This window comes from Oncorhynchus mykiss, chromosome 25, assembly GCF_057628025.1.
Source record: "Oncorhynchus mykiss isolate SJ-2025 chromosome 25, ASM5762802v1, whole genome shotgun sequence".
NCBI classification, from domain to species: Eukaryota; Metazoa; Chordata; class Actinopteri; order Salmoniformes; family Salmonidae; genus Oncorhynchus; species Oncorhynchus mykiss.
Window position 1 is genome coordinate 94,103,622 of NC_143046.1, and position 25,427 is coordinate 94,129,048.

Sequence of the window (25,427 nt, forward strand, 5' to 3'; positions counted from 1 at the left end):
GCCAGCGGCAGCTTCCCGCATGTGCGATTCATTTGCAGTCTGGACGCAATTGACCTTTTCTTTACACTGTTCTAATGAAAGTACATTTTCATAATATCAGCTAGCTTCCATAAACGTCAAACAAGGATTGAACCCACGTGCTTCAGTTTACAAAAACAGATGACTTAGCACATCTATTTCATTATTAAAATGTCAACATTCTGGAAAGTGGGAGTTGTGCAAATGCTAATTTAACAACTAAATATACTCATCAGAGAAGTTGTGGATTAACTTCAGACCACATACATTTCAAGTATTAGCTCTACCGTAGAGACACATCCCCTTACAATATATTAGCAGGGTTGCCATATTGAGACGACTTGCCTTTTTTTCAAAGTCCTACCTCTCCGTGGTACCAGCTAATTTTCAGTAAGGCACAGATGGGATTTGAACCCATGATCTTCGGTTTACAAGACCAACGCCTTGCCACTTGGCCACCATGCCAATCTATGCTGCAAAATATTTATCAACATTCTGGAAAGTAGTAGTTGTGTAATGTGAATTTGGCACACAAATAAACTCAGTGGAGAACCTTGGGATTGAACCAAGGAAGGAATGCATGCACTCCCCCTCTGAGCTTCCATCCCATTTTATTTGCAGGTAAAATTCAATATTAATACAATGTACTTTCTATATAAACCACTCCATTAAAACTACAATGAAATGATAGCAGCAATTCTTAATACAAGTATGGACAGTCATCGAACCCATGAACTTCAGTTTTTGAAAATGATGCAATTGAAGTTGGCAACCACTTCTGTTTCCTGCTGAGAATTTCAACATTCTGGAAATTAGGAGATGGGCCATTGCAAAGGTTTCAATGGAGAAGCTGGGGATTGAACCCAGGACCTCATACATGCGAAGCATGCGCTCTACCACTGAGCTACATCCCCTTTCTGTGATAAAGAGAAATGTTTCTTGTTTTTTTAAATGTCACCTTTATATAACCAGGTAAGCTAGTTGAGAACAAGTTTTCATTTACAACTGCGACCTAGCCAAGATAAAGGAAAGCAGCGCAACACAAACAACAACACAGAGTTACAGATGGAATAATAAAGAGTACAGTCAATAACACAATAGAAGAAAAAAAAGAATGTCTATATACAGTGCGTGCAAATGGAGGTAGGGCAATAAATAGGCCATAGTAGCGAAGTAATTACAATTTAGCAAATGAACACTGGAGTGATAGATGAGCAAATTATGATGTGCAAGTAGAAATACTGGTGTGCAAAGAGCAGAATGTAAATTAAAACAATATGGGGATGAGGTAGGTAGATTGGGTGGGCTATTTACAGATGGGCTATGTACAGCTGCAGCGATCAGTTAGCTGCTCAGTTAGCTGCTCAGATAGCCGATGTTTAAAGTCAGCAGTGTTGCCAACACCTCAGTAAGGAAAGTAGCTATTGGCTGTCCTAAAAGTCGCTAGAAGTTGCTAAAACATGTCATCACCTAATTTGCAGAATTGGCAATGTGCATGTAAATGTGAAGGACACTGTAGGAGTGAGGAATAACATTGTGGGAGAGACAAAAAGTGAGTAAAAAACTCCCTAAATATGTTTGGAACTACAAATGAACTTTCTTCTATCGATCCTTGTTTTTTTATGATACAATTCCAACCCTCGTCCTTTACCCGGCTGGCTTGAGACCGGCAAAAGTGAACCAAAAGAGACATACTGGCGGAGCGGAGCTACTTAGTTTTTCATGACCTTTTTATTTTATTCTTTGTTTTTTGTTTTTCAGTTTAGTTTTCTTAATTTGTTTTGGTTTTTAACCTTATGGTCCACTTAGGAGCCTAAAACATTTGACATTTTTAACCTTAACATTTAAAAAAAAGAAATGGTATACAATCGACATTAGCAATCTAAATGGACCAAAAAGAGAAAATAGAAAAAAATGGCAATGGCAATGTGAGAAAATTACGGTAACTAGTCTGGCTCTAAATCAGGTTAATTGTGTTTTTTTTGTGTGTAAGCCAGGGCGGGATCAGCCAGCGGCAGCTTCCCGCATGTGCGATTCATTTGCAGTCTGGACGCAATTTACCTTTTCTTTACACTGTTCTAATGAAAGTACATTTTCATAATATCAGCTAGCTTCCATAAACGTCAAACAAGGATTGAACCCACGTGCTTCAGTTTACAAAAACAGATGACTTAGCACATCTATTTCATTATTAAAATGTCAACATTCTGGAAAGTGGGAGTTGTGCAAATGCTAATTTAACAACTAAATATACTCATCAGAGAAGTTGTGGATTAACTTCAGACCACATACATTTCAAGTATTAGCTCTACCGTAGAGACACATCCCCTTACAATATATTAGCAGGGTTGCCATATTGAGACGACTTGCCTTTTTTTCAAAGTCCTCCAGTTAAAGAACCTCTCTGTGGTACCAGCTAATTTTCAGTAAGGCACAGATGGGATTTGAACCCATGATCTTTGGTTTCTAAGACCAACACCTTGCCACTTGGCCACCATGCCAATCTATGCTGCAAAATATTTATCAACATTCTGGAAAGTAGTAGTTGTGTAATGTGAATTTGGCACACAAATAAACTCAGTGGAGAACCTTGGGATTGAACCAAGGAAGGAATGCATGCACTCCCCCTCTGAGCTTCCATCCCATTTTATTTGCAGGTAAAATTCAATATTAATACAATGTACTTTCTATATAAACCACTCCATTAAAACTACAATGAAATGATAGCAGCAATTCTTAATACAAGTATGGACAGTCATCGAACCCATGAACTTCAGTTTTTGAAAATGATGCAATTGAAGTTGGCAACCACTTCTGTTTCCTGCTGAGAATTTCAACATTATGGAAAGTAGGAGATGGGCCATTGCAAAGGTTTCAATGGAGAAGCTGGGGATTGAACCCAGGACCTCATACATGCGAAGCATGCGCTCTACCACTGAGCTACATCCCCTTTCTGTGATTAAGAGAAATGTTTCTTGTTTTTTTAAATGTCACCTTTATATAACCAGGTAAGCTAGTTGAGAACAAGTTTTCATTTACAACTGCGACCTAGCCAAGATAAAGGAAAGCAGCGCAACACAAACAACAACACAGAGTTACAGATGGAATAATAAAGAGTACAGTCAATAACACAATAGAAGAAAAAAAAGAAAGTCTATATACAGTGCGTGCAAATGGAGGTAGGGCAATAAATAGGCCATAGTAGCGAAGTAATTACAATTTAGCAAATGAACACTGGAGTGATAGATGAGCAAATGATGATGTGCAAGTAGAAATACTGGTGTGCAAAGAGCAGAATGTAAATTAAAACAATATGGGGATGAGGTAGGTAGATTGGGTGGGCTATTTACAGATGGGCTATGTACAGCTGCAGCGATCAGTTAGCTGCTCAGATAGCCGATGTTTAAAGTCAGCAGTGTTGCCAACACCTCAGTAAGGAAAGTAGCTATTGGCTGTCCTAAAAGTCGCTAGAAGTTGCTAAAACATGTCATCACCTAATTTGCAGAATTGGCAATGTGCATGTAAATGTGAAGGACACTGTAGGAGTGAGGAATAACATTGTGGGAGAGACAAAAAGTGAGTAAAAAACTCCCTAAATATGTTTGGAACTACAAATGAACTTTCTTCTATCGATCCTTGTTTTTTTATGATACAATTCCAACCCTCGTCCTTTACCCGGCTGGCTTGAGACCGGCAAAAGTGAACCAAAAGAGACATACTGGCGGAGCGGAGCTACTTAGTTTTTCATGACCTTTTTATTTTATTCTTTGTTTTTTGTTTTTCAGTTTAGTTTTCTTAATTTGTTTTGGTTTTTAACCTTATGGTCCACTTAGGAGCCTAAAACATTTGACATTTTTAACCTTAACATTTAAAAAAAAGAAATGGTATACAATCGACATTAGCAATCTAAATGGACCAAAAAGAGAAAATAGAAAAAAATGGCAATGGCAATGTGAGAAAATTACGGTAACTAGTCTGGCTCTAAATCAGGTTAATTGTGTTTTTTTTGTGTGTAAGCCAGGGCGGGATCAGCCAGCGGCAGCTTCCCGCATGTGCGATTCATTTGCAGTCTGGACGCAATTTACCTTTTCTTTACACTGTTCTAATGAAAGTACATTTTCATAATATCAGCTAGCTTCCATAAACGTCAAACAAGGATTGAACCCACGTGCTTCAGTTTACAAAAACAGATGACTTAGCACATCTATTTCATTATTAAAATGTCAACATTCTGGAAAGTGGGAGTTGTGCAAATGCTAATTTAACAACTAAATATACTCATCAGAGAAGTTGTGGATTAACTTCAGACCACATACATTTCAAGTATTAGCTCTACCGTAGAGACACATCCCCTTACAATATATTAGCAGGGTTGCCATATTGAGACGACTTGCCTTTTTTTCAAAGTCCTACCTCTCCGTGGTACCAGCTAATTTTCAGTAAGGCACAGATGGGATTTGAACCCATGATCTTCGGTTTACAAGACCAACGCCTTGCCACTTGGCCACCATGCCAATCTATGCTGCAAAATATTTATCAACATTCTGGAAAGTAGTAGTTGTGTAATGTGAATTTGGCACACAAATAAACTCAGTGGAGAACCTTGGGATTGAACCAAGGAAGGAATGCATGCACTCCCCCTCTGAGCTTCCATCCCATTTTATTTGCAGGTAAAATTCAATATTAATACAATGTACTTTCTATATAAACCACTCCATTAAAACTACAATGAAATGATAGCAGCAATTCTTAATACAAGTATGGACAGTCATCGAACCCATGAACTTCAGTTTTTGAAAATGATGCAATTGAAGTTGGCAACCACTTCTGTTTCCTGCTGAGAATTTCAACATTCTGGAAATTAGGAGATGGGCCATTGCAAAGGTTTCAATGGAGAAGCTGGGGATTGAACCCAGGACCTCATACATGCGAAGCATGCGCTCTACCACTGAGCTACATCCCCTTTCTGTGATTAAGAGAAATGTTTCTTGTTTTTTTAAATGTCACCTTTATATAACCAGGTAAGCTAGTTGAGAACAAGTTTTCATTTACAACTGCGACCTAGCCAAGATAAAGGAAAGCAGCGCAACACAAACAACAACACAGAGTTACAGATGGAATAATAAAGAGTACAGTCAATAACACAATAGAAGAAAAAAAAGAAAGTCTATATACAGTGCGTGCAAATGGAGGTAGGGCAATAAATAGGCCATAGTAGCGAAGTAATTACAATTTAGCAAATGAACACTGGAGTGATAGATGAGCAAATGATGATGTGCAAGTAGAAATACTGGTGTGCAAAGAGCAGAATGTAAATTAAAACAATATGGGGATGAGGTAGGTAGATTGGGTGGGCTATTTACAGATGGGCTATGTACAGCTGCAGCGATCAGTTAGCTGCTCAGATAGCCGATGTTTAAAGTCAGCAGTGTTGCCAACACCTCAGTAAGGAAAGTAGCTATTGGCTGTCCTAAAAGTCGCTAGAAGTTGCTAAAACATGTCATCACCTAATTTGCAGAATTGGCAATGTGCATGTAAATGTGAAGGACACTGTAGGAGTGAGGAATAACATTGTGGGAGAGACAAAAAGTGAGTAAAAAACTCCCTAAATATGTTTGGAACTACAAATGAACTTTCTTCTATCGATCCTTGTTTTTTTATGATACAATTCCAACCCTCGTCCTTTACCCGGCTGGCTTGAGACCGGCAAAAGTGAACCAAAAGAGACATACTGGCGGAGCGGAGCTACTTAGTTTTTCATGACCTTTTTATTTTATTCTTTGTTTTTTGTTTTTCAGTTTAGTTTTCTTAATTTGTTTTGGTTTTTAACCTTATGGTCCACTTAGGAGCCTAAAACATTTGACATTTTTAACCTTAACATTTAAAAAAAAGAAATGGTATACAATCGACATTAGCAATCTAAATGGACCAAAAAGAGAAAATAGAAAAAAATGGCAATGGCAATGTGAGAAAATTACGGTAACTAGTCTGGCTCTAAATCAGGTTAATTGTGTTTTTTTTTTGTGTAAGCCAGGGCGGGATCAGCCAGCGGCAGCTTCCCGCATGTGCGATTCATTTGCAGTCTGGACGCAATTGACCTTTTCTTTACACTGTTCTAATGAAAGTACATTTTCATAATATCAGCTAGCTTCCATAAACGTCAAACAAGGATTGAACCCACGTGCTTCAGTTTACAAAAACAGATGACTTAGCACATCTATTTCCTTATTAAAATGTCAACATTCTGGAAAGTGGGAGTTGTGCAAATGCTAATTTAACAACTAAATATACTCATCAGAGAAGTTGTGGATTAACTTCAGACCGCATACATTTCAAGTATTAGCTCTACCGTAGAGACACATCCCCTTACAATATATTAGCAGGGTTGCCATATTGAGACGACTTGCCTTTTTTTCAAAGTCCTCCAGTTAAAGAACCTCTCCGTGGTACCAGCTAATTTTCAGTAAGGCACAGATGGGATTTGAACCCATGATCTTTGGTTTCCAAGACCAACGCCTTGCCACTTGGCCACCATGCCAATCTATGCTGCAAAATATTTATCAACATTCTGGAAAGTAGTAGTTGTGTAATGTGAATTTGGCACACAAATAAACTCAGTGGAGAACCTTGGGATTGAACCAAGGAAGGAATGCATGCACTCCCCCTCTGAGCTTCCATCCCATTTTATTTGCAGGTAAAATTCAATATTAATACAATGTACTTTCTATATAAACCACTCCATTAAAACTACAATGAAATGATAGCAGCAATTCTTAATACAAGTATGGACAGTCATCGAACCCATGAACTTCAGTTTTTGAAAATGATGCAATTGCAGTTGGCAACCACTTCTGTATCCTGCTGAGAATTTCAACATTCTGGAAAGTATGAGATGGGCCATTGCAAAGGTTTCAATGGAGAAGCTGGGGATTGAACCCAGGACCTCATACATGCGAAGCATGCGCTCTACCACTGAGCTACATCCCCTTTCTGTGATAAAAAGAAATGTTTCTTGTTTTTTTAAATGTCACCTTTATATAACCAGGTAAGCTAGTTGAGAACAAGTTTTCATTTACAACTGCGACCTAGCCAAGATAAAGGAAAGCAGCGCAACACAAACAACAACACAGAGTTACAGATGGAATAATAAAGAGTACAGTCAATAACACAATAGAAGAAAAAAAAGAAAGTCTATATACAGTGCGTGCAAATGGAGGTAGGGCAATAAATAGGCCATAGTAGCGAAGTAATTACAATTTAGCAAATGAACACTGGAGTGATAGATGAGCAAATGATGATGTGCAAGTAGAAATACTGGTGTGCAAAGAGCAGAATGTAAATTAAAACAATATGGGGATGAGGTAGGTAGATTGGGTGGGCTATTTACAGATGGGCTATGTACAGCTGCAGCGATCAGTTAGCTGCTCAGATAGCCGATGTTTAAAGTCAGCAGTGTTGCCAACACCTCAGTAAGGAAAGTAGCTATTGGCTGTCCTAAAAGTCGCTAGAAGTTGCTAAAACATGTCATCACCTAATTTGCAGAATTGGCAATGTGCATGTAAATGTGAAGGACACTGTAGGAGTGAGGAATAACATTGTGGGAGAGACAAAAAGTGAGTAAAAAACTCCCTAAATATGTTTGGAACTACAAATGAACTTTCTTCTGTCGATCCTTGTTTTTTTATGATACAATTCCAACCCTCGTCCTTTACCCGGCTGGCTTGAGACCGGCAAAAGTGAACCAAAAGAGACATACTGGCGGAGCGGAGCTACTTAGTTTTTCATGACCTTTTTATTTTATTCTTTGTTTTTTGTTTTTCAGTTTAGTTTTCTTAATTTGTTTTGGTTTTTAACCTTATGGTCCACTTAGGAGCCTAAAACATTTGACATTTTTAACCTTAACATTTAAAAAAAAGAAATGGTATACAATCGACATTAGCAATCTAAATGGACCAAAAAGAGACAATAGAAAAAAATGGCAATGGCAATGTGAGAAAATTACGGTAACTAGTCTGGCTCTAAATCAGGTTAATTGTGTTTTTTTTGTGTGTAAGCCAGGGCGGGATCAGCCAGCGGCAGCTTCCCGCATGTGCGATTCATTTGCAGTCTGGACGCAATTGACCTTTTCTTTACACTGTTCTAATGAAAGTACATTTTCATAATATCAGCTAGCTTCCATAAACGTCAAACAAGGATTGAACCCACGTGCTTCAGTTTACAAAAACAGATGACTTAGCACATCTATTTCATTATTAAAATGTCAACATTCTGGAAAGTGGGAGTTGTGCAAATGCTAATTTAACAACTAAATATACTCATCAGAGAAGTTGTGGATTAACTTCAGACCACATACATTTCAAGTATTAGCTCTACCATAGAGACACATCCCCTTACAATATATTAGCAGGGTTGCCATATTGAGACGACTTGCCTTTTTTTCAAAGTCCTACCTCTCCGTGGTACCAGCTAATTTTCAGTAAGGCACAGATGGGATTTGAACCCATGATCTTCGGTTTACAAGACCAACGCCTTGCCACTTGGCCACCATGCCAATCTATGCTGCAAAATATTTATCAACATTCTGGAAAGTAGTAGTTGTGTAATGTGAATTTGGCACACAAATAAACTCAGTGGAGAACCTTGGGATTGAACCAAGGAAGGAATGCATGCACTCCCCCTCTGAGCTTCCATCCCATTTTATTTGCAGGTAAAATTCAATATTAATACAATGTACTTTCTATATAAACCACTCCATTAAAACTACAATGAAATGATAGCAGCAATTCTTAATACAAGTATGGACAGTCATCGAACCCATGAACTTCAGTTTTTGAAAATGATGCAATTGAAGTTGGCAACCACTTCTGTTTCCTGCTGAGAATTTCAACATTCTGGAAAGTAGGAGATGGGCCATTGCAAAGGTTTCAATGGAGAAGCTGGGGATTGAACCCAGGACCTCATACATGCGAAGCATGCGCTCTACCACTGAGCTACATCCCCTTTCTGTGATTAAGAGAAATGTTTCTTGTTTTTTTAAATGTCACCTTTATATAACCAGGTAAGCTAGTTGAAAAACAAGTTTTCATTTACAACTGCGACCTAGCCAAGATAAAGGAAAGCAGCGCAACACAAACAACAACACAGAGTTACAGATGGAATAATAAAGAGTACAGTCAATAACACAATAGAAGAAAAAAAAGAAAGTCTATATACAGTGCGTGCAAATGGAGGTAGGGCAATAAATAGGCCATAGTAGCGAAGTAATTACAATTTAGCAAATGAACACTGGAGTGATAGATGAGCAAATGATGATGTGCAAGTAGAAATACTGGTGTGCAAAGAGCAGAATGTAAATTAAAACAATATGGGGATGAGGTAGGTAGATTGGGTGGGCTATTTACAGATGGGCTATGTACAGCTGCAGCGATCAGTTAGCTGCTCAGATAGCCGATGTTTAAAGTCAGCAGTGTTGCCAACACCTCAGTAAGGAAAGTAGCTATTGGCTGTCCTAAAAGTCGCTAGAAGTTGCTAAAACATGTCATCACCTAATTTGCAGAATTGGCAATGTGCATGTAAATGTGAAGGACACTGTAGGAGTGAGGAATAACATTGTGGGAGAGACAAAAAGTGAGTAAAAAACTCCCTAAATATGTTTGGAACTACAAATGAACTTTCTTCTATCGATCCTTGTTTTTTTATGATACAATTCCAACCCTCGTCCTTTACCCGGCTGGCTTGAGACCGGCAAAAGTGAACCAAAAGAGACATACTGGCGGAGCGGAGCTACTTAGTTTTTCATGACCTTTTTATTTTATTCTTTGTTTTTTGTTTTTCAGTTTAGTTTTCTTAATTTGTTTTGGTTTTTAACCTTATGGTCCACTTAGGAGCCTAAAACATTTGACATTTTTAACCTTAACATTTAAAAAAAAGAAATGGTATACAATCGACATTAGCAATCTAAATGGACCAAAAAGAGAAAATAGAAAAAAATGGCAATGGCAATGTGAGAAAATTACGGTAACTAGTCTGGCTCTAAATCAGGTTAATTGTGTTTTTTTTTTGTGTAAGCCAGGGCGGGATCAGCCAGCGGCAGCTTCCCGCATGTGCGATTCATTTGCAGTCTGGACGCAATTGACCTTTTCTTTACACTGTTCTAATGAAAGTACATTTTCATAATATCAGCTAGCTTCCATAAACGTCAAACAAGGATTGAACCCACGTGCTTCAGTTTACAAAAACAGATGACTTAGCACATCTATTTCCTTATTAAAATGTCAACATTCTGGAAAGTGGGAGTTGTGCAAATGCTAATTTAACAACTAAATATACTCATCAGAGAAGTTGTGGATTAACTTCAGACCGCATACATTTCAAGTATTAGCTCTACCGTAGAGACACATCCCCTTACAATATATTAGCAGGGTTGCCATATTGAGACGACTTGCCTTTTTTTCAAAGTCCTCCAGTTAAAGAACCTCTCCGTGGTACCAGCTAATTTTCAGTAAGGCACAGATGGGATTTGAACCCATGATCTTTGGTTTCCAAGACCAACGCCTTGCCACTTGGCCACCATGCCAATCTATGCTGCAAAATATTTATCAACATTCTGGAAAGTAGTAGTTGTGTAATGTGAATTTGGCACACAAATCAACTCAGTGGAGAACCTTGGGATTGAACCAAGGAAGGAATGCATGCACTCCCCCTCTGAGCTTCCATCCCATTTTATTTGCAGGTAAAATTCAATATTAATACAATGTACTTTCTATATAAACCACTCCATTAAAACTACAATGAAATGATAGCAGCAATTCTTAATACAAGTATGGACAGTCATCGAACCCATGAACTTCAGTTTTTGAAAATGATGCAATTGAAGTTGGCAACCACTTCTGTTTCCTGCTGAGAATTTCAACATTCTGGAAAGTAGGAGATGGGCCATTGCAAAGGTTTCAATGGAGAAGCTGAGGATTGAACCCAGGACCTCATACATGCGAAGCATGCGCTCTACCACTGAGCTACATCCCCTTTCTGTGATAAAAAGAAATGTTTCTTGTTTTTTTAAATGTCACCTTTATATAACCAGGTAAGCTAGTTGAGAACAAGTTTTCATTTACAACTGCGACCTAGCCAAGATAAAGGAAAGCAGCGCAACACAAACAACAACACAGAGTTACAGATGGAATAATAAAGAGTACAGTCAATAACACAATAGAAGAAAAAAAAGAAAGTCTATATACAGTGCGTGCAAATGGAGGTAGGGCAATAAATAGGCCATAGTAGCGAAGTAATTACAATTTAGCAAATGAACACTGGAGTGATAGATGAGCAAATGATGATGTGCAAGTAGAAATACTGGTGTGCAAAGAGCAGAATGTAAATTAAAACAATATGGGGATGAGGTAGGTAGATTGGGTGGGCTATTTACAGATGGGCTATGTACAGCTGCAGCGATCAGTTAGCTGCTCAGATAGCCGATGTTTAAAGTCAGCAGTGTTGCCAACACCTCAGTAAGGAAAGTAGCTATTGGCTGTCCTAAAAGTCGCTAGAAGTTGCTAAAACATGTCATCACCTAATTTGCAGAATTGGCAATGTGCATGTAAATGTGAAGGACACTGTAGGAGTGAGGAATAACATTGTGGGAGAGACAAAAAGTGAGTAAAAAACTCCCTAAATATGTTTGGAACTACAAATGAACTTTCTTCTATCGATCCTTGTTTTTTTATGATACAATTCCAACCCTCGTCCTTTACCCGGCTGGCTTGAGACCGGCAAAAGTGAACCAAAAGAGACATACTGGCGGAGCGGAGCTACTTAGTTTTTCATGACCTTTTTATTTTATTCTTTGTTTTTTGTTTTTCAGTTTAGTTTTCTTAATTTGTTTTGGTTTTTAACCTTATGGTCCACTTAGGAGCCTAAAACATTTGACATTTTTAACCTTAACATTTAAAAAAAAGAAATGGTATACAATCGACATTAGCAATCTAAATGGACCAAAAAGAGAAAATAGAAAAAAATGGCAATGGCAATGTGAGAAAATTACGGTAACTAGTCTGGCTCTAAATCAGGTTAATTGTGTTTTTTTTGTGTGTAAGCCAGGGCGGGATCAGCCAGCGGCAGCTTCCTTCATGTGCGATTCATTTGCAGTCTGGACGCAATTGACCTTTTCTTTACACTGTTCTAATGAAAGTACATTTTCATAATATCAGCTAGCTTCCATAAACGTCAAACAAGGATTGAACCCACGTGCTTCAGTTTACAAAAACAGATGACTTAGCACATCTATTTCATTATTGAAATGTCAACATTCTGGAAAGTGGGAGTTGTGCAAATGCTAATTTAACAACTAAATATACTCATCAGAGAAGTTGTGGATTAACTTCAGACCACATACATTTCAAGTATTAGCTCTACCATAGAGACACATCCCCTTACAATATATTAGCAGGGTTGCCATATTGAGACGACTTGCCTTTTTTTCAAAGTCCTACCTCTCCATGGTACCAGCTAATTTTCAGTAAGGCACAGATGGGATTTGAACCCATGATCTTCGGTTTACAAGACCAACGCCTTGCCACTTGGCCACCATGCCAATCTATGCTGCAAAATATTTATCAACATTCTGGAAAGTAGTAGTTGTGTAATGTGAATTTGGCACACAAATAAACTCAGTGGAGAACCTTGGGATTGAACCAAGGAAGGAATGCATGCACTCCCCCTCTGAGCTTCCATCCCATTTTATTTGCAGGTAAAATTCAATATTAATACAATGTACTTTCTATATAAACCACTCCATTAAAACTACAATGAAATGATAGCAGCAATTCTTAATACAAGTATGGACAGTCATCGAACCCATGAACTTCAGTTTTTGAAAATGATGCAATTGAAGTTGGCAACCACTTCTGTTTCCTGCTGAGAATTTCAACATTCTGGAAAGTAGGAGATGGGCCATTGCAAAGGTTTCAATGGAGAAGCTGGGGATTGAACCCAGGACCTCATACATGCGAAGCATGCGCTCTACCACTGAGCTACATCCCCTTTCTGTGATTAAGAGAAATGTTTCTTGTTTTTTTAAATGTCACCTTTATATAACCAGGTAAGCTAGTTGAGAACAAGTTTTCATTTACAACTGCGACCTAGCCAAGATAAAGGAAAGCAGCGCAACACAAACAACAACACAGAGTTACAGATGGAATAATAAAGAGTACAGTCAATAACACAATAGAAGAAAAAAAAGAAAGTCTATATACAGTGCGTGCAAATGGAGGTAGGGCAATAAATAGGCCATAGTAGCGAAGTAATTACAATTTAGCAAATGAACACTGGAGTGATAGATGAGCAAATGATGATGTGCAAGTAGAAATACTGGTGTGCAAAGAGCAGAATGTAAATTAAAACAATATGGGGATGAGGTAGGTAGATTGGGTGGGCTATTTACAGATGGGCTATGTACAGCTGCAGCGATCAGTTAGCTGCTCAGATAGCCGATGTTTAAAGTCAGCAGTGTTGCCAACACCTCAGTAAGGAAAGTAGCTATTGGCTGTCCTAAAAGTCGCTAGAAGTTGCTAAAACATGTCATCACCTAATTTGCAGAATTGGCAATGTGCATGTAAATGTGAAGGACACTGTAGGAGTGAGGAATAACATTGTGGGAGAGACAAAAAGTGAGTAAAAAACTCCCTAAATATGTTTGGAACTACAAATGAACTTTCTTCTATCGATCCTTGTTTTTTTATGATACAATTCCAACCCTCGTCCTTTACCCGGCTGGCTTGAGACCGGCAAAAGTGAACCAAAAGAGACATACTGGCGGAGCGGAGCTACTTAGTTTTTCATGACCTTTTTATTTTATTCTTTGTTTTTTGTTTTTCAGTTTAGTTTTCTTAATTTGTTTTGGTTTTTAACCTTATGGTCCACTTAGGAGCCTAAAACATTTGACATTTTTAACCTTAACATTTAAAAAAAAGAAATGGTATACAATCGACATTAGCAATCTAAATGGACCAAAAAGAGAAAATAGAAAAAAATGGCAATGGCAATGTGAGAAAATTACGGTAACTAGTCTGGCTCTAAATCAGGTTAATTGTGTTTTTTTTGTGTGTAAGCCAGGGCGGGATCAGCCAGCGGCAGCTTCCTTCATGTGCGATTCATTTGCAGTCTGGACGCAATTGACCTTTTCTTTACACTGTTCTAATGAAAGTACATTTTCATAATATCAGCTAGCTTCCATAAACGTCAAACAAGGATTGAACCCACGTGCTTCAGTTTACAAAAACAGATGACTTAGCACATCTATTTCATTATTGAAATGTCAACATTCTGGAAAGTGGGAGTTGTGCAAATGCTAATTTAACAACTAAATATACTCATCAGAGAAGTTGTGGATTAACTTCAGACCACATACATTTCAAGTATTAGCTCTACCATAGAGACACATCCCCTTACAATATATTAGCAGGGTTGCCATATTGAGACGACTTGCCTTTTTTTCAAAGTCCTACCTCTCCATGGTACCAGCTAATTTTCAGTAAGGCACAGATGGGATTTGAACCCATGATCTTCGGTTTACAAGACCAACGCCTTGCCACTTGGCCACCATGCCAATCTATGCTGCAAAATATTTATCAACATTCTGGAAAGTAGTAGTTGTGTAATGTGAATTTGGCACACAAATAAACTCAGTGGAGAACCTTGGGATTGAACCAAGGAAGGAATGCATGCACTCCCCCTCTGAGCTTCCATCCCATTTTATTTGCAGGTAAAATTCAATATTAATACAATGTACTTTCTATATAAACCACTCCATTAAAACTACAATGAAATGATAGCAGCAATTCTTAATACAAGTATGGACAGTCATCGAACCCATGAACTTCAGTTTTTGAAAATGATGCAATTGAAGTTGGCAACCACTTCTGTTTCCTGCTGAGAATTTCAACATTCTGGAAAGTAGGAGATGGGCCATTGCAAAGGTTTCAATGGAGAAGCTGGGGATTGAACCCAGGACCTCATACATGCGAAGCATGCGCTCTACCACTGAGCTACATCCCCTTTCTGTGATTAAGAGAAATGTTTCTTGTTTTTTTAAATGTCACCTTTATATAACCAGGTAAGCTAGTTGAGAACAAGTTTTCATTTACAACTGCGACCTAGCCAAGATAAAGGAAAGCAGCGCAACACAAACAACAACACAGAGTTACAGATGGAATAATAAAGAGTACAGTCAATAACACAATAGAAGAAAAAAAAGAAAGTCTATATACAGTGCGTGCAAATGGAGGTAGGGCAATAAATAGGCCATAGTAGCGAAGTAATTACAATTTAGCAAATGAACACTGGAGTGATAGATGAGCAAATGATGATGTGCAAGTAGAAATACTGGTGTGCAAAGAGCAGAATGTAAATTAAAACAATATGGGGATGAGGTAGGTAGATTGGGTGGGCTATTTACAGATGGGCTATGTACAGCTGCAGCGATCAGTTAGCTGCTCAGATAGCCGATGTTTAAAGTCAGCAGTGTTGCCAACACCTCAGTAAGGAAAGTAGCTATTGGCTGTCCTAAAAGTCGCTAGAAGTTGCTAAAACATGTCATCACCTAATTTGCAGAATTGGCAATGTGCATGTAAATGTGAAGGACACTGTAGGAGTGAGGAATAACATTGTGGGAGAGACAAAAAGTGAGTAAAAAACTCCCTAAATATGTTTGGAACTACAAATGAACTTTCTTCTATCGATCCTTGTTTTTTTATGATACAATTCCAACCCTCGTCCTTTACCCGGCTGGCTTGAGACCGGCAAAAGTGAACCAAAAGAGACATACTGGCGGAGCGGAGCTACTTAGTTTTTCATGACCTTTTTATTTTATTCTTTGTTTTTTGTTTTTCAGTTTAGTTTTCTTAATTTGTTTTGGTTTTTAACCTTATGGTCCACTTAGGAGCCTAAAACATTTGACATTTTTAACCTTAACATTTAAAAAAAAGAAATGGTATACAATCGACATTAGCAATCTAAATGGACCAAAAAGAGAAAATAGAAAAAAATGGCAATGGCAATGTGAGAAAATTACGGTAACTAGTCTGGCTCTAAATCAGGTTAATTGTGTTTTTTTTTTGTGTAAGCCAGGGCGGGATCAGCCAGCGGCAGCTTCCCGCATGTGCGATTCATTTGCAGTCTGGACGCAATTGACCTTTTCTTTACACTGTTCTAATGAAAGTACATTTTCATAATATCAGCTAGCTTCCATAAACGTCAAACAAGGATTGAACCCACGTGCTTCAGTTTACAAAAACAGATGACTTAGCACATCTATTTCCTTATTAAAATGTCAACATTCTGGAAAGTGGGAGTTGTGCAAATGCTAATTTAACAACTAAATATACTCATCAGAGAAGTTGTGGATTAACTTCAGACCGCATACATTTCAAGTATTAGCTCTACCATAGAGACACATCCCCTTACAATATATTAGCAGGGTTGCCATATTGAGACAACTTGCCTTTTTTTCAAAGTCCTCCAGTTAAAGAACCTCTCCGTGGTACCAGCTAATTTTCAGTAAGGCACAGATGGGATTTGAACCCATGATCTTTGGTTTCCAAGACCAACGCCTTGCCACTTGGCCACCATGCCAATCTATGCTGCAAAATATTTATCAACATTCTGGAAAGTAGTAGTTGTGTAATGTGAATTTGGCACACAAATAAACTCAGTGGAGAACCTTGGGATTGAACCAAGGAAGGAATGCATGCACTCCCCCTCTGAGCTTCCATCCCATTTTATTTGCAGGTAAAATTCAATATTAATACAATGTACTTTCTATATAAACCACTCCATTAAAACTACAATGAAATGATAGCAGCAATTCTTAATACAAGTATGGACAGTCATCGAACCCATGAACTTCAGTTTTTGAAAATGATGCAATTGAAGTTGGCAACCACTTCTGTTTCCTGCTGAGAATTTCAACATTCTGGAAAGTAGGAGATGGGCCATTGCAAAGGTTTCAATGGAGAAGCTGGGGATTGAACCCAGGACCTCATACATGCGAAGCATGCGCTCTACCACTGTGCTACATCCCCTTTCTGTGATAAAAGAAATGTTTCTTGTTTTTTTAAATGTCACCTTTATATAACCAGGTAAGCTAGTTGAGAACAAGTTTTCATTTACAACTGCGACCTAGCCAAGATAAAGGAAAGCAGCGCAACACAAACAACAACACAGAGTTACAGATGGAATAATAAAGAGTACAGTCAATAACACAATAGAAGAAAAAAAAGAAAGTCTATATACAGTGCGTGCAAATGGAGGTAGGGCAATAAATAGGCCATAGTAGCGAAGTAATTACAATTTAGCAAATGAACACTGGAGTGATAGATGAGCAAATGATGATGTGCAAGTAGAAATACTGGTGTGCAAAGAGCAGAATGTAAATTAAAACAATATGGGGATGAGGTAGGTAGATTGGGTGGGCTATTTACAGATGGGCTATGTACAGCTGCAGCGATCAGTTAGCTGCTCAGATAGCCGATGTTTAAAGTCAGCAGTGTTGCCAACACCTCAGTAAGGAAAGTAGCTATTGGCTGTCCTAAAAGTCGCTAGAAGTTGCTAAAACATGTCATCACCTAATTTGCAGAATTGGCAATGTGCATGTAAATGTGAAGGACACTGTAGGAGTGAGGAATAACATTGTGGGAGAGACAAAAAGTGAGTAAAAAACTCCCTAAATATGTTTGGAACTACAAATGAACTTTCTTCTGTCGATCCTTGTTTTTTTATGATACAATTCCAACCCTCGTCCTTTACCCGGCTGGCTTGAGACCGGCAAAAGTGAACCAAAAGAGACATACTGGCGGAGCGGAGCTACTTAGTTTTTCATGACCTTTTTATTTTATTCTTTGTTTTTTGTTTTTCAGTTTAGTTTTCTTAATTTGTTTTGGTTTTTAACCTTATGGTCCACTTAGGAGCCTAAAACATTTGACATTTTTAACCTTAACATTTAAAAAAAAGAAATGGTATACAATCGACATTAGCAATCTAAATGGACCAAAAAGAGACAATAGAAAAAAATGGCAATGGCAATGTGAGAAAATTACGGTAACTAGTCTGGCTCTAAATCAGGTTAATTGTGTTTTTTTTGTGTGTAAGCCAGGGCGGGATCAGCCAGCGGCAGCTTCCCGCATGTGCGATTCATTTGCAGTCTGGACGCAATTGACCTTTTCTTTACACTGTTCTAATGAAAGTAAATTTTCATAATATCAGCTAGCTTCCATAAACGTCAAACAAGGATTGAACCCACGTGCTTCAGTTTACAAAAACAGATGACTTAGCACATCTATTTCATTATTAAAATGTCAACATTCTGGAAAGTGGGAGTTGTGCAAATGCTAATTTAACAACTAAATATACTCATCAGAGAAGTTGTGGATTAACTTCAGACCACATACATTTCAAGTATTAGCTCTACCGTAGAGACACATCCCCTTACAATATATTAGCAGGGTTGCCATATTGAGACAACTTGCCTTTTTTTCAAAGTCCTACCTCTCCATGGTACCAGCTAATTTTCAGTAAGGCACAGATGGGATTTGAACCCATGATCTTCGGTTTACAAGACCAACGCCTTGCCACTTGGCCACCATGCCAATCTATGCTGCAAAATATTTATCAACATTCTGGAAAGTAGTAGTTGTGTAATGTGAATTTGGCACACAAATAAACTCAGTGGAGAACCTTGGGATTGAACCAAGGAAGGAATGCATGCACTCCCCCTCTGAGCTTCCATCCCATTTTATTTGCAGGTAAAATTCAATATTAATACAATGTACTTTCTATATAAACCACTCCATTAAAACTACAATGAAATGATAGCAGCAATTCTTAATACAAGTATGGACAGTCATCGAACCCATGAACTTCAGTTTTTGAAAATGATGCAATTGAAGTTGGCAACCACTTCTGTCTCCTGCTGAGAATTTCAACATTCTGGAAATTAGGAGATGGGCCATTGCAAAGGTTTCAATGGAGAAGCTGGGGATTGAACCCAGGACCTCATACATGCGAAGCATGCGCTCTACCACTGAGCTACATCCCCTTTCTGTGATAAAGAGAAATGTTTCTTGTTTTTTTAAATGTCACCTTTATATAACCAGGTAAGCTAGTTGAGAACAAGTTTTCATTTACAACTGCGACCTAGCCAAGATAAAGGAAAGCAGCGCAACACAAACAACAACACAGAGTTACAGATGGAATAATAAAGAGTACAGTCAATAACACAATAGAAGAAAAAAAAGAATGTCTATATACAGTGCGTGCAAATGAAGGTAGGGCAATAAATAGGCCATAGTAGCGAAGTAATTACAATTTAGCAAATGAACACTGGAGTGATAGATGAGCAAATTATGATGTGCAAGTAGAAATACTGGTGTGCAAAGAGCAGAATGTAAATTAAAACAATATGGGGATGAGGTAGGTAGATTGGGTGGGCTATTTACAGATGGGCTATGTACAGCTGCAGCGATCAGTTAGCTGCTCAGATAGCCGATGTTTAAAGTCAGCAGTGTTGCCAACACCTCAGTAAGGAAAGTAGCTATTGGCTGTCCTAAAAGTCGCTAGAAGTTGCTAAAACATGTCATCACCTAATTTGCAGAATTGGCAATGTGCATGTAAATGTGAAGGACACTGTAGGAGTGAGGAATAACATTGTGGGAGAGACAAAAAGTGAGTAAAAAACTCCCTAAATATGTTTGGAACTACAAATGAACTTTCTTCTATCGATCCTTGTTTTTTTATGATACAATTCCAACCCTCGTCCTTTACCCGGCTGGCTTGAGACCGGCAAAAGTGAACCAAAAGAGACATACTGGCGGAGCGGAGCTACTTAGTTTTTCATGACCTTTTTATTTTATTCTTTGTTTTTTGTTTTTCAGTTTAGTTTTCTTAATTTGTTTTGGTTTTTAACCTTATGGTCCACTTAGGAGCCTAAAACATTTGACATTTTTAACCTTAACATTTAAAAAAAAGAAATGGTATACAATCGACATTAGCAATCTAAATGGACCAAAAAGAGACAATAGAAAAAAATGGCAATGGCAATGTGAGAAAATTACGGTAACTAGTCTGGCTCTAAATCAGGTTAATTGTGTTTTTTTTGTGTGTAAGCCAGGGCGGGATCAGCCAGCGGCAGCTTCCCGCATGTGCGATTCATTTGCAGTCTGGACGCAATTGACCTTTTCTTTACACTGTTCTAATGAAAGTACATTTTCATAATATCAGCTAGCTTCCATAAACGTCAAACAAGGATTGAACCCACGTGCTTCAGTTTACAAAAACAGATGACTTAGCACATCTATTTCATTATTAAAATGTCAACATTCTGGAAAGTGGGAGTTGTGCAAATGCTAATTTAACAACTAAATATACTCATCAGAGAAGTTGTGGATTAACTTCAGACCACATACATTTCAAGTATTAGCTCTACCGTAGAGACACATCCCCTTACAATATATTAGCAGGGTTGCCATATTGAGACGACTTGCCTTTTTTTCAAAGTCCTACCTCTCTGTGGTACCAGCTAATTTTCAGTAAGGCACAGATGGGATTTGAACCCATGATCTTCGGTTTACAAGACCAACACCTTGCCACTTGGCCACCATGGCAATCTATGCTGCAAAATATTTATCAACATTCTGGAAAGTAGTAGTTGTGTAATGTGAATTTGGCACACAAATAAACTCAGTGGAGAACCTTGGGATTGAACCAAGGAAGGAATGCATGCACTCCCCCTCTGAGCTTCCATCCCATTTTATTTGCAGGTAAAATTCAATATTAATACAATGTACTTTCTATATAAACCACTCCATTAAAACTACAATGAAATGATAGCAGCAATTCTTAATACAAGTATGGACAGTCATCGAACCCATGAACTTCAGTTTTTGAAAATGATGCAATTGAAGTTGGCAACCACTTCTGTTTCCTGCTGAGAATTTCAACATTCTGGAAATTAGGAGATGGGCCATTGCAAAGGTTTCAAGGGAGAAGCTGGGGATTGAACCCAGGACCTCATACATGCGAAGCATGCGCTCTACCACTGAGCTACATCCCCTTTCTGTGATGAAGAGAAATGTTTCTTGTTTTTTTAAATGTCACCTTTATATAACCAGGTAAGCTAGTTGAGAACAAGTTTTCATTTACAACTGCGACCTAGCCAAGATAAAGGAAAGCAGCGCAACACAAACAACAACACAGAGTTACAGATGGAATAATAAAGAGTACAGTCAATAACACAATAGAAGAAAAAAAAGAAAGTCTATATACAGTGCGTGCAAATGGAGGTAGGGCAATAAATAGGCCATAGTAGCGAAGTAATTACAATTTAGCAAATGAACACTGGAGTGATAGATGAGCAAATGATGATGTGCAAGTAGAAATACTGGTGTGCAAAGAGCAGAATGTAAATTAAAACAATATGGGGATGAGGTAGGTAGATTGGGTGGGCTATTTACAGATGGGCTATGTACAGCTGCAGCGATCAGTTAGCTGCTCAGATAGCCGATGTTTAAAGTCAGCAGTGTTGCCAACACCTCAGTAAGGAAAGTAGCTATTGGCTGTCCTAAAAGTCGCTAGAAGTTGCTAAAACATGTCATCACCTAATTTGCAGAATTGGCAATGTGCATGTAAATGTGAAGGACACTGTAGGAGTGAGGAATAACATTGTGGGAGAGACAAAAAGTGAGTAAAAAACTCCCTAAATATGTTTGGAACTACAAATGAACTTTCTTCTATCGATCCTTGTTTTTTTATGATACAATTTCAACCCTCGTCCTTTACCCGGCTGGCTTGAGACCGGCAAAAGTGAACCAAAAGAGACATACTGGCGGAGCGGAGCTACTTAGTTTTTCATGACCTTTTTATTTTATTCTTTGTTTTTTGTTTTTCAGTTTAGTTTTCTTAATTTGTTTTGGTTTTTAACCTTATGGTCCACTTAGGAGCCTAAAACATTTGACATTTTTAACCTTAACATTTAAAAAAAAGAAATGGTATACAATCGACATTAGCAATCTAAATGGACCAAAAAGAGACAATAGAAAAAAATGGCAATGGCAATGTGAGAAAATTACGGTAACTAGTCTGGGTCTAAATCAGGTTAATTGTGTTTTTTTTTTGTGTAAGCCAGGGCGGGATCAGCCAGCGGCAGCTTCCCGCATGTGCGATTCATTTGCAGTCTGGACGCAATTGACCTTTTCTTTACACAGTTCTAATGAAAGTACATTTTCATAATATCAGCTAGCTTCCATAAACGTCAAACAAGGATTGAACCCACGTGCTTCAGTTTACAAAAACAGATGACTTAGCACATCTATTTCCTTATTAAAATGTCAACATTCTGGAAAGTGGGAGTTGTGCAAATGCTAATTTAACAACTAAATATACTCATCAGAGAAGTTGTGGATTAACTTCAGACCGCATACATTTCAAGTATTAGCTCTACCGTAGAGACACATCCCCTTACAATATATTAGCAGGGTTGCCATATTGAGACGACTTGCCTTTTTTTCAAAGTCCTCCAGTTAATGAACCTCTCCGTGGTACCAGCTCATTTTCAGCAAGGCACAGATGGGATTTGAACCCATGATCTTTGGTTTCTAAGACCAACACCTTGCCACTTGGCCACCATGCCAATCTATGCTGCAAAATATTTATCAACATTCTGGAAAGTAGTAGTTGTGTAATGTGAATTTGGCACACAAATAAACTCAGTGGAGAACCTTGGGATTGAACCAAGGAAGGAATGCATGCACTCCCCCTCTGAGCTTCCATCCCATTTTATTTGCAGGTAAAATTCAATATTAATACAATGTACTTTCTATATAAACCACTCCATTAAAACTACAATGAAATGATAGCAGCAATTCTTAATACAAGTATGGACAGTCATCGAACCCATGAACTTCAGTTTTTGAAAATGATGCAATTGAAGTTGGCAACCACTTCTGTTTCCTGCTGAGAATTTCAACATTCTGGAAATTAGGAGATGGGCCATTGCAAAGGTTTCAATGGAGAAGCTGGGGATTGAACCCAGGACCTCATACATGCGAAGCATGCGCTCTACCACTGAGCTACATCCCCTTTCTGTGATAAAGAGAAATGTTTCTTGTTTTTTTAAATGTCACCTTTATATAACCAGGTAAGCTAGTTGAGAACAAGTTTTCATTTACAACTGCGACCTAGCCAAGATAAAGGAAAGCAGCGCAACACAAACAACAACACAGAGTTACAGATGGAATAATAAAGAGTACAGTCAATAACACAATAGAAGAAAAAAAAGAAAGTCTATATACAGTGCGTGCAAATGGAGGTAGGGCAATAAATAGGCCATAGTAGCGAAGTAATTACAATTTAGCAAATGAACACTGGAGTGATAGATGAGCAAATGATGATGTGCAAGTAGAAATACTGGTGTGCAAAGAGCAGAATGTAAATTAAAACAATATGGGGATGAGGTAGGTAGATTGGGTGGGCTATTTACAGATGGGCTATGTACAGCTGCAGCGATCAGTTAGCTGCTCAGATAGCCGATGTTTAAAGTCAGCAGTGTTGCCAACACCTCAGTAAGGAAAGTAGCTATTGGCTGTCCTAAAAGTCGCTAGAAGTTGCTAAAACATGTCATCACCTAATTTGCAGAATTGGCAATGTGCATGTAAATGTGAAGGACACTGTAGGAGTGAGGAATAACATTGTGGGAGAGACAAAAAGTGAGTAAAAAACTCCCTAAATATGTTTGGAACTACAAATGAACTTTCTTCTATCGATCCTTGTTTTTTTATGATACAATTCCAACCCTCGTCCTTTACCCGGCTGGCTTGAGACCGGCAAAAGTGAACCAAAAGAGACATACTGGCGGAGCGGAGCTACTTAGTTTTTCATGACCTTTTTATTTTATTCTTTGTTTTTTGTTTTTCAGTTTAGTTTTCTTAATTTGTTTTGGTTTTTAACCTTATGGTCCACTTAGGAGCCTAAAACATTTGACATTTTTAACCTTAACATTTAAAAAAAAGAAATGGTATACAATCGACATTAGCAATCTAAATGGACCAAAAAGAGACAATAGAAAAAAATGGCAATGGCAATGTGAGAAAATTACGGTAACTAGTCTGGCTCTAAATCAGGTTAATTGTGTTTTTTTTTTGTGTAAGCCAGGGCGGGATCAGCCAGCGGCAGCTTCCCGCATGTGCGATTCATTTGCAGTCTGGACGCAATTGACCTTTTCTTTACACTGTTCTAATGAAAGTACATTTTCATAATATCAGCTAGCTTCCATAAACGTCAAACAAGGATTGAACCCACGTGCTTCAGTTTACAAAAACAGATGACTTAGCACATCTATTTCCTTATTAAAATGTCAACATTCTGGAAAGTGGGAGTTGTGCAAATGCTAATTTAACAACTAAATATACTCATCAGAGAAGTTGTGGATTAACTTCAGACCGCATACATTTCAAGTATTAGCTCTACCGTAGAGACACATCCCCTTACAATATATTAGCAGGGTTGCCATATTGAGACGACTTGCCTTTTTTTCAAAGTCCTCCAGTTAAAGAACCTCTCCGTGGTACCAGCTCATTTTCAGCAAGGCACAGATGGGATTTGAACCCATGATCTTTGGTTTCTAAGACCAACACCTTGCCACTTGGCCACCATGCCAATCTATGCTGCAAAATATTTATCAACATTCTGGAAAGTAGTAGTTGTGTAATGTGAATTTGGCACACAAATAAACTCAGTGGAGAACCTTGGGATTGAACCAAGGAAGGAATGCATGCACTCCCCCTCTGAGCTTCCATCCCATTTTATTTGCAGGTAAAATTCAATATTAATACAATGTACTTTCTATATAAACCACTCCATTAAAACTACAATGAAATGATAGCAGCAATTCTTAATACAAGTATGGACAGTCATCGAACCCATGAACTTCAGTTTTTGAAAATGATGCAATTGAAGTTGGCAACCACTTCTGTTTCCTGCTGAGAATTTCAACATTCTGGAAATTAGGAGATGGGCCATTGCAAAGGTTTCAATGGAGAAGCTGGGGATTGAACCCAGGACCTCATACATGCGAAGCATGCGCTCTACCACTGAGCTACATCCCCTTTCTGTGATAAAGAGAAATGTTTCTTGTTTTTTTAAATGTCACCTTTATATAACCAGGTAAGCTAGTTGAGAACAAGTTTTCATTTACAACTGCGACCTAGCCAAGATAAAGGAAAGCAGCGCAACACAAACAACAACACAGAGTTACAGATGGAATAATAAAGAGTACAGTCAATAACACAATAGAAGAAAAAAAAGAAAGTCTATATACAGTGCGTGCAAATGGAGGTAGGGCAATAAATAGGCCATAGTAGCGAAGT

At 38.2% G+C, this 25,427-nt stretch overlaps 26 non-coding genes across 26 annotated transcripts; all 26 read right to left on the reverse strand.

The window, feature by feature from the left end:
* Positions 1-411: 411 nt before the first annotated feature.
* Positions 412-483, reverse strand: trnat-ugu (transfer RNA threonine (anticodon UGU)). The gene has a single exon. It is a non-coding gene; the product is annotated as a tRNA-Thr (tRNA).
* Positions 484-860: 377 nt separating this feature from the next.
* Positions 861-932, reverse strand: trnaa-cgc (transfer RNA alanine (anticodon CGC)). Its single transcript has one exon. It is a non-coding gene; the product is annotated as a tRNA-Ala (tRNA).
* A 1,515-nt stretch (positions 933-2,447) lies between these two features.
* trnal-uag (transfer RNA leucine (anticodon UAG)) lies at positions 2,448-2,519 on the reverse strand. The gene has a single exon. It is a non-coding gene; the product is annotated as a tRNA-Leu (tRNA).
* A 377-nt stretch (positions 2,520-2,896) lies between these two features.
* On the reverse strand, positions 2,897-2,968 carry trnaa-cgc (transfer RNA alanine (anticodon CGC)). Its single transcript has one exon. It is a non-coding gene; the product is annotated as a tRNA-Ala (tRNA).
* Positions 2,969-4,460: 1,492 nt separating this feature from the next.
* Positions 4,461-4,532, reverse strand: trnat-ugu (transfer RNA threonine (anticodon UGU)). The gene has a single exon. It is a non-coding gene; the product is annotated as a tRNA-Thr (tRNA).
* Positions 4,533-4,909: 377 nt separating this feature from the next.
* On the reverse strand, positions 4,910-4,981 carry trnaa-cgc (transfer RNA alanine (anticodon CGC)). Its single transcript has one exon. It is a non-coding gene; the product is annotated as a tRNA-Ala (tRNA).
* A 1,503-nt stretch (positions 4,982-6,484) lies between these two features.
* trnap-ugg (transfer RNA proline (anticodon UGG)) lies at positions 6,485-6,556 on the reverse strand. The gene has a single exon. It is a non-coding gene; the product is annotated as a tRNA-Pro (tRNA).
* A 377-nt stretch (positions 6,557-6,933) lies between these two features.
* Positions 6,934-7,005, reverse strand: trnaa-cgc (transfer RNA alanine (anticodon CGC)). Its single transcript has one exon. It is a non-coding gene; the product is annotated as a tRNA-Ala (tRNA).
* A 1,492-nt stretch (positions 7,006-8,497) lies between these two features.
* trnat-ugu (transfer RNA threonine (anticodon UGU)) lies at positions 8,498-8,569 on the reverse strand. Its single transcript has one exon. It is a non-coding gene; the product is annotated as a tRNA-Thr (tRNA).
* A 377-nt stretch (positions 8,570-8,946) lies between these two features.
* trnaa-cgc (transfer RNA alanine (anticodon CGC)) lies at positions 8,947-9,018 on the reverse strand. Its single transcript has one exon. It is a non-coding gene; the product is annotated as a tRNA-Ala (tRNA).
* Positions 9,019-10,522: 1,504 nt separating this feature from the next.
* Positions 10,523-10,594, reverse strand: trnap-ugg (transfer RNA proline (anticodon UGG)). Its single transcript has one exon. It is a non-coding gene; the product is annotated as a tRNA-Pro (tRNA).
* A 377-nt stretch (positions 10,595-10,971) lies between these two features.
* trnaa-cgc (transfer RNA alanine (anticodon CGC)) lies at positions 10,972-11,043 on the reverse strand. Its single transcript has one exon. It is a non-coding gene; the product is annotated as a tRNA-Ala (tRNA).
* Positions 11,044-12,535: 1,492 nt separating this feature from the next.
* trnat-ugu (transfer RNA threonine (anticodon UGU)) lies at positions 12,536-12,607 on the reverse strand. The gene has a single exon. It is a non-coding gene; the product is annotated as a tRNA-Thr (tRNA).
* A 377-nt stretch (positions 12,608-12,984) lies between these two features.
* On the reverse strand, positions 12,985-13,056 carry trnaa-cgc (transfer RNA alanine (anticodon CGC)). The gene has a single exon. It is a non-coding gene; the product is annotated as a tRNA-Ala (tRNA).
* Positions 13,057-14,548: 1,492 nt separating this feature from the next.
* Positions 14,549-14,620, reverse strand: trnat-ugu (transfer RNA threonine (anticodon UGU)). The gene has a single exon. It is a non-coding gene; the product is annotated as a tRNA-Thr (tRNA).
* A 377-nt stretch (positions 14,621-14,997) lies between these two features.
* trnaa-cgc (transfer RNA alanine (anticodon CGC)) lies at positions 14,998-15,069 on the reverse strand. Its single transcript has one exon. It is a non-coding gene; the product is annotated as a tRNA-Ala (tRNA).
* Positions 15,070-16,572: 1,503 nt separating this feature from the next.
* On the reverse strand, positions 16,573-16,644 carry trnap-ugg (transfer RNA proline (anticodon UGG)). Its single transcript has one exon. It is a non-coding gene; the product is annotated as a tRNA-Pro (tRNA).
* A 377-nt stretch (positions 16,645-17,021) lies between these two features.
* On the reverse strand, positions 17,022-17,093 carry trnaa-cgc (transfer RNA alanine (anticodon CGC)). Its single transcript has one exon. It is a non-coding gene; the product is annotated as a tRNA-Ala (tRNA).
* A 1,491-nt stretch (positions 17,094-18,584) lies between these two features.
* Positions 18,585-18,656, reverse strand: trnat-ugu (transfer RNA threonine (anticodon UGU)). The gene has a single exon. It is a non-coding gene; the product is annotated as a tRNA-Thr (tRNA).
* Positions 18,657-19,033: 377 nt separating this feature from the next.
* Positions 19,034-19,105, reverse strand: trnaa-cgc (transfer RNA alanine (anticodon CGC)). The gene has a single exon. It is a non-coding gene; the product is annotated as a tRNA-Ala (tRNA).
* Positions 19,106-20,597: 1,492 nt separating this feature from the next.
* On the reverse strand, positions 20,598-20,669 carry trnat-ugu (transfer RNA threonine (anticodon UGU)). Its single transcript has one exon. It is a non-coding gene; the product is annotated as a tRNA-Thr (tRNA).
* Positions 20,670-21,046: 377 nt separating this feature from the next.
* On the reverse strand, positions 21,047-21,118 carry trnaa-cgc (transfer RNA alanine (anticodon CGC)). The gene has a single exon. It is a non-coding gene; the product is annotated as a tRNA-Ala (tRNA).
* Positions 21,119-22,621: 1,503 nt separating this feature from the next.
* Positions 22,622-22,693, reverse strand: trnal-uag (transfer RNA leucine (anticodon UAG)). Its single transcript has one exon. It is a non-coding gene; the product is annotated as a tRNA-Leu (tRNA).
* Positions 22,694-23,070: 377 nt separating this feature from the next.
* On the reverse strand, positions 23,071-23,142 carry trnaa-cgc (transfer RNA alanine (anticodon CGC)). The gene has a single exon. It is a non-coding gene; the product is annotated as a tRNA-Ala (tRNA).
* Positions 23,143-24,645: 1,503 nt separating this feature from the next.
* On the reverse strand, positions 24,646-24,717 carry trnal-uag (transfer RNA leucine (anticodon UAG)). Its single transcript has one exon. It is a non-coding gene; the product is annotated as a tRNA-Leu (tRNA).
* Positions 24,718-25,094: 377 nt separating this feature from the next.
* Positions 25,095-25,166, reverse strand: trnaa-cgc (transfer RNA alanine (anticodon CGC)). Its single transcript has one exon. It is a non-coding gene; the product is annotated as a tRNA-Ala (tRNA).
* Positions 25,167-25,427: the final 261 nt, after the last annotated feature.